The following is an 8,091-nucleotide window of genomic DNA, read 5'->3' on the forward strand; positions in this document are numbered from 1 at the left end:
TGCTTATTTTAGTTCGTATGGGGCTTTCATATATCACATTATGTTGACGAAACTTCAATCTTTTGAATGGTATGCTTGGAGTTGTAATTGTATTCTTTTTTCACCATTTAAATATCAAGTGAATAAGACCTGAAAACCGTGATAAGGGTTGGTAGTCGCTGGTTTTTCCCCCTAGGCCTATCATAAGCTAGGCTAGCCACTCTGCGTTCGCTCCCAACAATTGATGATTGATTTGTGGCTATTGAGATGCCACTAATGACCACAAATCAATAAATCTCTGCAAACGAACTCAGAGTGAGGAGTCAGGGCAACTGTGGGCCTAGTGACCATTTCAGGGGGAATATGACCTGATCTACCAATGACCTAACCAGGTTACCTTTACCTAACTTAACCTCAGACGAAGGGGCTTTGCCTCTCCGGACGCCCGACCCGCGTCATCGCCCCATGGACCCCTCCCCCCCAATTTAGTCCTGACCCCTCGCTCCACATTGTAACGCTATTTTGGAGATTTTGGAAATAGGACGTTTTTTACCTAAGGTTTTGAATACGAGTGACGAGATCTGGACTGTCTAGGCCTCCTACGTCCTCTAGACCTACACTGTTAAGTCTAGGTCTAATCCAGCTTGATTTAGGCTTTTAGAAAGCATACCTCACTCATTTTTTACCACATTTGACTTTAATTTTCATTTGAGGAAGTGTTTTTTTTATCGTAAATTTAACGAATATACTTACCTGGTTAAAAGTTCTCCCCTGGTCCACTGGTGTCAAGACTTTGTTTATGTTTACTGGCGGCCGGCGCGCTTCTTCTTCTTCCATACTCACCTTGGACATGGCGTCCTAAAAGTGGTTAAAATAACCTTTTATTCGTGGATTTTAAACCTCCACGAATGTCAAAATCATAAAATATGGCCAGAATATTTTTTGGTTAAGTTTTTATTTATAAACAGTCTCGTTATATGGCATTTAAGTCCTAAAGACACTTCGTGTGAGCGAAGTTTCTCCTTATAACTTTTGGATACCAGGTCATCGTCGTGTATTTGTCCGTAATGGCGTTGTTTAAAATCTTGTTTACCAATACAGTATCTGCTTACAGATAGATAAAACGAATAATAAGACGAGAGGGATGTTTATTATCATATCAGATTCAGGATTATCTTCTGTATAGTCCTAGGACAACGCCAGTAAACACCGGCGGGAGAAGAGGGGAGATCATGGAACTAATAACATGTTTATAGTTCCATGGTGGAGATATTCTGGTGACTCAGATACATACATATTTAAACAGGACAATAGTGTTAGTCATACTTTCAGGTCATTTTGTTTACAAAAGTATATTTATTTTGCTGATACATGGTTTCAGTTATCAGTCACACAACTGTAAACACTTCTTCCATATTTCATGTACACAATTCAGATATTCGCGAGCACTCGTCATTCTGTATCTGCAATAAATGGTGTGGTTTCCCCTTCAGTATATTCTTTTAATTACCAATAATCATTTACGTGGCAATCAATTTCCTTTCAAATTAAGATAATGAGCAGTTTATATTGAATTATTACGTTAGAGCAGTAGGCATAAGATTTCATGATTAGGGTATAGCATTTTTGTATTTTTTGATTTGTTACCATTTGGTACATTTACGAACAGTTAATTTGTTTAAGCACTTAAAAGTTGAAATCAAAGGTTAGTTTACATAAAACTCGATTTCCTTTCACGTATATGTTTCTGTTAATGAGTCTATAGTCATTTAGGACAATGACTAGATTTAAGAAGACATTGTAAAAACAGTCACGATCAGGTGAAGACATGCTTCTTGCTTATACTTAAAACTGACGCCAGAATCCTAGAATTCCAAACGTCTAGAAGGAACATAATTCACAAAAGGCATTTCAAAAGTACTTTGAAATGACTTAATTCTCTAGACGAGAGAAAGATAATCGTCTATGTGATAATCGAACAGTTCAAAGTCGAGCTTATAACTGTTGTAGAGGCCGAGGATCTGGTCTCGCGTCAGCTGACTGTAGTATTTTGGAGCCAGGTCATGGGAGGTCGCGTTCCTCAGGTGTAACCAATCCTCAGGTGACTTCTGGAAAGATATAAGTTAAGGGAAATTGAATTAGGTTACGTAGCCATTTTATGTTTGTGTTTTAGGACGAAGGAAGTGACGGAAAACAGTTTCTTTTGATTTAAATGATTGTTATGATGGTTTTTTTTAGGTGTAACGATAAATTAATATACTAGAAACAGCCAGACAGAGATGTTTGAACTTGATAATCAACCTGTATAATGTAACTTTCATTATACATTTCAGCAGAAAATATATTTTCCACGTGAAAATTTTATATTAACATCACAAAATCATCGTAAAAAAGGGAAGTCATTATCAGAAGTCTTTCATTTTATAATAACGAACCAGCACAAACTATCTTTCATTATAAATTTATACATCTATCATATTAGCATAATAAAGTCATCGTAATAGATGAAAGTCGAGCTTTGAACTATGATGATGAACCAGTACAATGTAAACTTTCATCATACATTTAAAACAGCTAAATTTTTCATACTGATATTGTCAAGTCATCGTAAAAGAAGATAGTCATTATTAGAAGTCATGACCATCATTATCATTGTATAATGATGAACAAATACAATGTAACTTTCATTATACATTTAAACATCTAACCAATTCCAAGTCATCATTATTTCATGATTGTAACTTTTATTATACATTTAAAGTCATTATTATTTCATGATTATTTAAACGAATGATATGTCTATTCACGTGAGACGTTCACCTCATTCACGAAAATGAAAAAAAAAAAAAAAGTCTCTCTCTCTCACCTCTTTCAGCTCATCCAGGTCAGACAGGGTCACAAGGAATCTCTTGTCATCATCTAAGGTCTCCAGCTTCATGATGACATTGTAGTCTGTCGTGCAGACATTTGCAGTGAGGCCCAGTAAGCTGTCCAACATTTCGTCTGCGAAACCACGTAAATCCCGCGAGGGTTATGTTTAATGGGTAAATGGGGATGTAGGAAAATACTTATATTTTATTTTATATATTTATCTAATTAGGATTTACTAGTTCTGTAGAGTATGGTGTTTTTTTGTAAAGGTTTAAGGCATAGGAATACTCATATATTTATATATTTATCTAATTGGGAATTTAATAGTCTGTAGACTATGGTGCTTTTTTGTAAAGGTTTAAGGAAAGTTCTTGGGAAATGTGTAATTTCAAGAAATTCAAGAATGAAAACTCAAAATTAAGTTTATGTTGATTGGAAACTAGGTAAAGTATTTTTATATATATATATATATATATATTATATATATATATATATATATATATATTACTCTAGTGAGAAAATTAAAGTTTTCTACAGAATCTCCTTGTGACCTAAAAATGATTTTGTTAGATAAAAATATTCCTGTGACATGAAAATATTTCGTAGTCTAAATCTTGGTCTTGTGACCTCAGAATAATCTCATTGCAGTAATTAACAATAGCCTTCTGACCATATAATTAGTTATGTGATTTCAGAATAGTGTTGTGACCTCAGAGAGAAGATTTATGACATAAGAACTGTCTTGTGACTTCAGAATAACCTTGATATAGTAATTCATAATACTCTTGTGACCACATAACAGCTCTGTGAATTAAGAACATTTTGTAACTCCAGGGATGTCTTATGACCTAAGAATTGTCTTGTGACCTCATATTACGTAGATCTGTGACCTCAGATTTAACCTGGCTTCTTTGTGATAGTCTCTTGATGTCCCTTGATTTTACGAACATTCCTGGGAATTCAGAAACGCTTTATGACCCTTGGGAATGTCTTGTGACTTTAAAATCTTCCGCTGACATCGAAACCATAACCTTGTATTTTGAGAATAATCTTGCGACATCCGTCGACGACAAATACCTTTTCTCTCCAGTCGGTACTGGACCTGAGGCTTCGAGTCGCAATCGATGATGTAGCTGACGAATTCGGGGAAAGTCGGGAAAGGGGAGTCGACGGAAGAGTTTGGTAGGCCTATATCTGGCCATGATGTCCTTCTGCATCCTCCGGAAGTGGAATTTTCGGGGCCCGGGCTTCATCTTCGTCATCTTGTCGCGGTAGGCTGAGAGAATCCTGCCGAAGGAGAAAGCGAATGAGAAAGATCAATAGAAGGGTTAGTCGATTTCTTCTGTAAAATTTTCCTGTAGTTAGTCTTTTTCGAGTAACAGTGGTTCAGATATTTTTGTTATTGTTTTTTATTGTTCTATTTTAATTTTAATTTCATTTTTATTATTTCTATCATTATCATTTCATAATTATTGATTTTATTTTGTATTATTTTTATTTCTATCAACTTTTTTCTTTGTCACTGTGATGACTATGTATTTCATTTTTCTACAGATTCATTTAATTAGATTCTTCTCTCTCTCTCTCTCTCTCTCTCTCATATGCATGCTTCTCCTTATCTCCCTTCCTTATTTCCAACTCATTTTCAAATAGAGTTTTGCTAAGAACATACAGAATTAAAAAGCTATAGCTCTCAAAATTCCCCAAGGAAAAGATAAAACATTGCTAGCTTTACGGTGGTTCATAGATTTGCTATCACACACTGGCTTAGAAACTGCCAAAGTTTTATCTTAATGTGGCCATGCAGAAGCCCGGGCACTGCACACAGTGTTCCTTACACGGCACATTGTAGGCAGTACTAGAGGTATACTATGCAGCATTCTTTTTTGCTCCCAGTTTCACTGTTTTGTATCTTTGTTAAATTTTACTGTTTTATCTTGTCCCTTCTTCAGCTTTGCCTATCTTCAGTTTCCACTTTCTACTGAAGAGCAATAATAATAATAATAATAATAATAATAATAATAATAATAATAATAATAATAATAATAATAATAATAATAATAATAATAATAATAATAATAATAATAATATGTGGCGCCATGGAGGAGTGGGTTAGGTCGTCAATAGACTTAAGTCAAGTTAAGCAACATTGGGGCTGGTCAGTCGTTGGATGGGGTGACCGCTCTCCTCGGCGTTGATTCCTTGGGAAAGGATCTTTACCATAATTTCCTCAGTCTACTCAGCTGTTAATGAGTACCTATCCCTGATGGGGTAGGGTCCAGCTATGGGTTAAATAGCAAAACTCAGCAATGATGGAAAGAAATGAAGGAATAAACGACAACGACGTAAATGGAACCTCTGGCAACAGAGGAGCTTCGTCCGGACAACCAGGTATTCAACCCAATTGAAGGGGAAGACGGTCAGGTACTTGGAGGTCATCATCCAGCAACTGATCACCACAACGAGAGTAATCAACAGCCTGAGATTGGAGCTACAGAGGCAAAAAGGAAGAAATGGACAAGGGAAGAAAATAAGGAAATATGGAGATGCTACATCAGAAGCAACCCGACGGAGAGAGGATATAGAAGAAGATTGGTCAACATCTGGAATGGAGAGGATAACACCCCCCAAACAGAGCAGAGGCTGGCAGACCTAGTAAGGAACATAAAGAAAAAGAACTGGCTCTCCCCCAACAGAAAGACAACGAATTACACGAAGACGAACTGAGAGACGATGCCACAGAAGACGACAGGGAGGATGAGGTATCAACAACGACACACGAAGAAACACCGACGAAGTAACAGAGAGGACGGAATGGGTAGAAAAGATTAGACAATGGGATGGAGCCAGATACAGAGAGAACAAAAGATCCCTCCATGAAAGCCTACAACACCAAGAAATTAAGGGAGAAAACAAGCGAGGTCAATGAAATAATGGGCATAATACACACGACCAGTATCACAGAAACAAATAACTTGACATATGCAGGAGCAAGATTAGTAGCAGAACTGATGGGATTCGAACACCAACACCACCAACCCAACAGAAACCAAAGCAGCAACCTCCTTGGAAAAGGCGCCTGGAAAAGCAAATCATGGTGATGAGATCTGACTTGAGTAAACTGAAAGAGATGGCAGAAAAAAGGCTAAGAAGCAAGAAAACAAGGGAGGAACTCAACGAGAAATACAAAGTACAAGAGAGGGGACTAAACAACAAAATAGAAGATGTAAAACAGAGGCTTAAGGCCAAAGCACATAAGATCCAACGGTACACGAACAGGAATAAGGATACCAACAGAAAACAAGCTATTCGGAACCAACCAGAAAAGACTATACAGCCAACTAAGAGGGGAAGACAAACCACCCAGAAATTCCTGAAGCCGAACCAAGTAAGAGACTCTGGGAAAACATATGGAGCAATCCGGTATCACACAACAAACATGCAACATGGCTCCAGGAAGTCAAGGAAGAAGAAACAGTGAGAATAAAAACAAAGATTCACAGAGATCACGACAGACACAGTCAGACACCAACTAAGAAAATGCAAAACTGGAAAGCCCCAGGTCCCGATGAAGTCCATGGATACTGGCTCAAAAACTTCAAGGCCCTACACCCACGAATAGCAGAACAACTCCAGCATTGTATCTCAAATCACCAAGCACCAAATGGATGACCACAGGAAGAACATCCTTAGTACAAAAAACACAAGAGTAAGGGAAACTATAGCCAGTAACTACAGGCCTATCACCTGGCCTACCCAATAATGTGGAAGTTACTAACAGTATCATCAGTGAAAGGCTATATAAACTACCTAGAGGAGACAAACACATCCATCCCCCACCAACAGAAAGGCTGCAGAAGGAAGTGTAGGGGCACAAAAGACCAGCTCCTGATAGACAAATGGTAATGAAGAACAGTAGGAGAAGGAAAACCAACCTAAGCATGGCATGGATAGACTTAATAGAAAGCCTTCGACATGATACCACACACATGGCTAATAGAATGCCTGAAAAATATATGGGGCAGAGGAAAACACCATCAGCTTCCTCAAAAATACAGTAGCCATGATTCCCATGACAAAAGTACTACAGAAGATGGATGCCGGGTACCAACTCAAGAAAAGAGGCAACAGAATCAACCATCTGATGTTCACGGACATCAAGCTGTATGGTGAAGAGCATCAAGGAAATAGATACCCTAATCCAGACTGTAAGGATTGTATCTGGGGACATCAGGATGGAGTTTGGAATAGAAAAATGCGCCTTAGTCAACATACAAAAAGGCAAAGTAACGAGAACTGAAGGGATAAGCTACCAGATGGGGAGCAACATCAAACACATAGATGAGACAGCATACAAATACCTGGGAATAATGGAAGGAGGGGATATAAAACACCAAGAGATGAAGGACACGATCAGGAAAGAATATATGCAGAGACTCAAGGCGATACTCAAGTCAAAACTCAACGCCGGAAATATGATAAAAGCCATAAACACATGGGCAGTGCCAGTAATCAGATACAGCGCAGGAATAGTGGAATGGACGAAGGCAGAACTCCGCAGCATAGATCAGAAAAAAAGGAAACATATGACAATACACAAAGCACTACACCCAAGAGCAAATACAGACAGACTATATATAACACGAAAGGAAGGAGGGAGAGACTACTAAGTATAGAGGACTGCGTCAACATTGAGAACAGAGCACTGGGCCAATATCTGAAAACCAGTGAAGACGAGTGGCTAAAGAGGTGCATGGGAAGAAGGACTAATAAAAAGTAGACGAAGACCCAGATATATACAGAGACAGGAGAAAGCCAGACAGAACAGAACTGGCACAACAAACCAATGCACGGACAATACATGAGACAGACTAAAGAACTAGCCAGCGATGACAATTGGCAATGGCTACAGAGGGGAGAGCGTAAAGAAGGAAACTGAAGGAATGATAACAGCGGCACAAGATCAGGCCCTAAGAACCAGATATGTTCAAAGAACGATAGACGGAAATAACATCTCTCCCATATGTAGGAAGTGCAATATGAAAAATGAAACCATAAACCACATAGCAAGTGAATGCTCGGCACTTGCACAGAACCAGTACAAAAAGAGGCATGATTCAGTGGCAAAAGCCCTCCACTGGAGCCTGTGCAAGAAACATCAGCTACCTTGCAGTAATAAGTGGTACGATCACCAACCCTGAGAGTGATAGAAAACGATCACGCAAAGATCCTCTGGGAACT

At 38.3% G+C, this 8,091-nt stretch overlaps 1 long non-coding RNA gene across 1 annotated transcript; it reads right to left on the bottom strand.

Moving 5' to 3' along the window:
* Positions 1 to 1,315: 1,315 nt before the first annotated feature.
* On the bottom strand, positions 1,316 to 2,947 carry LOC135195413 (uncharacterized). Its single transcript, XR_010310110.1, has 2 exons — positions 2,846 to 2,947; positions 1,316 to 2,087 (listed from the first exon to the last, which is right to left on the bottom strand). It is a non-coding gene; the product is annotated as an uncharacterized LOC135195413 (long non-coding RNA).
* Positions 2,948 to 8,091: the final 5,144 nt, after the last annotated feature.

Source organism: Macrobrachium nipponense, chromosome 16, assembly GCF_015104395.2.
Source record: "Macrobrachium nipponense isolate FS-2020 chromosome 16, ASM1510439v2, whole genome shotgun sequence".
Classification (NCBI taxonomy): Eukaryota; Metazoa; Arthropoda; class Malacostraca; order Decapoda; family Palaemonidae; genus Macrobrachium; species Macrobrachium nipponense.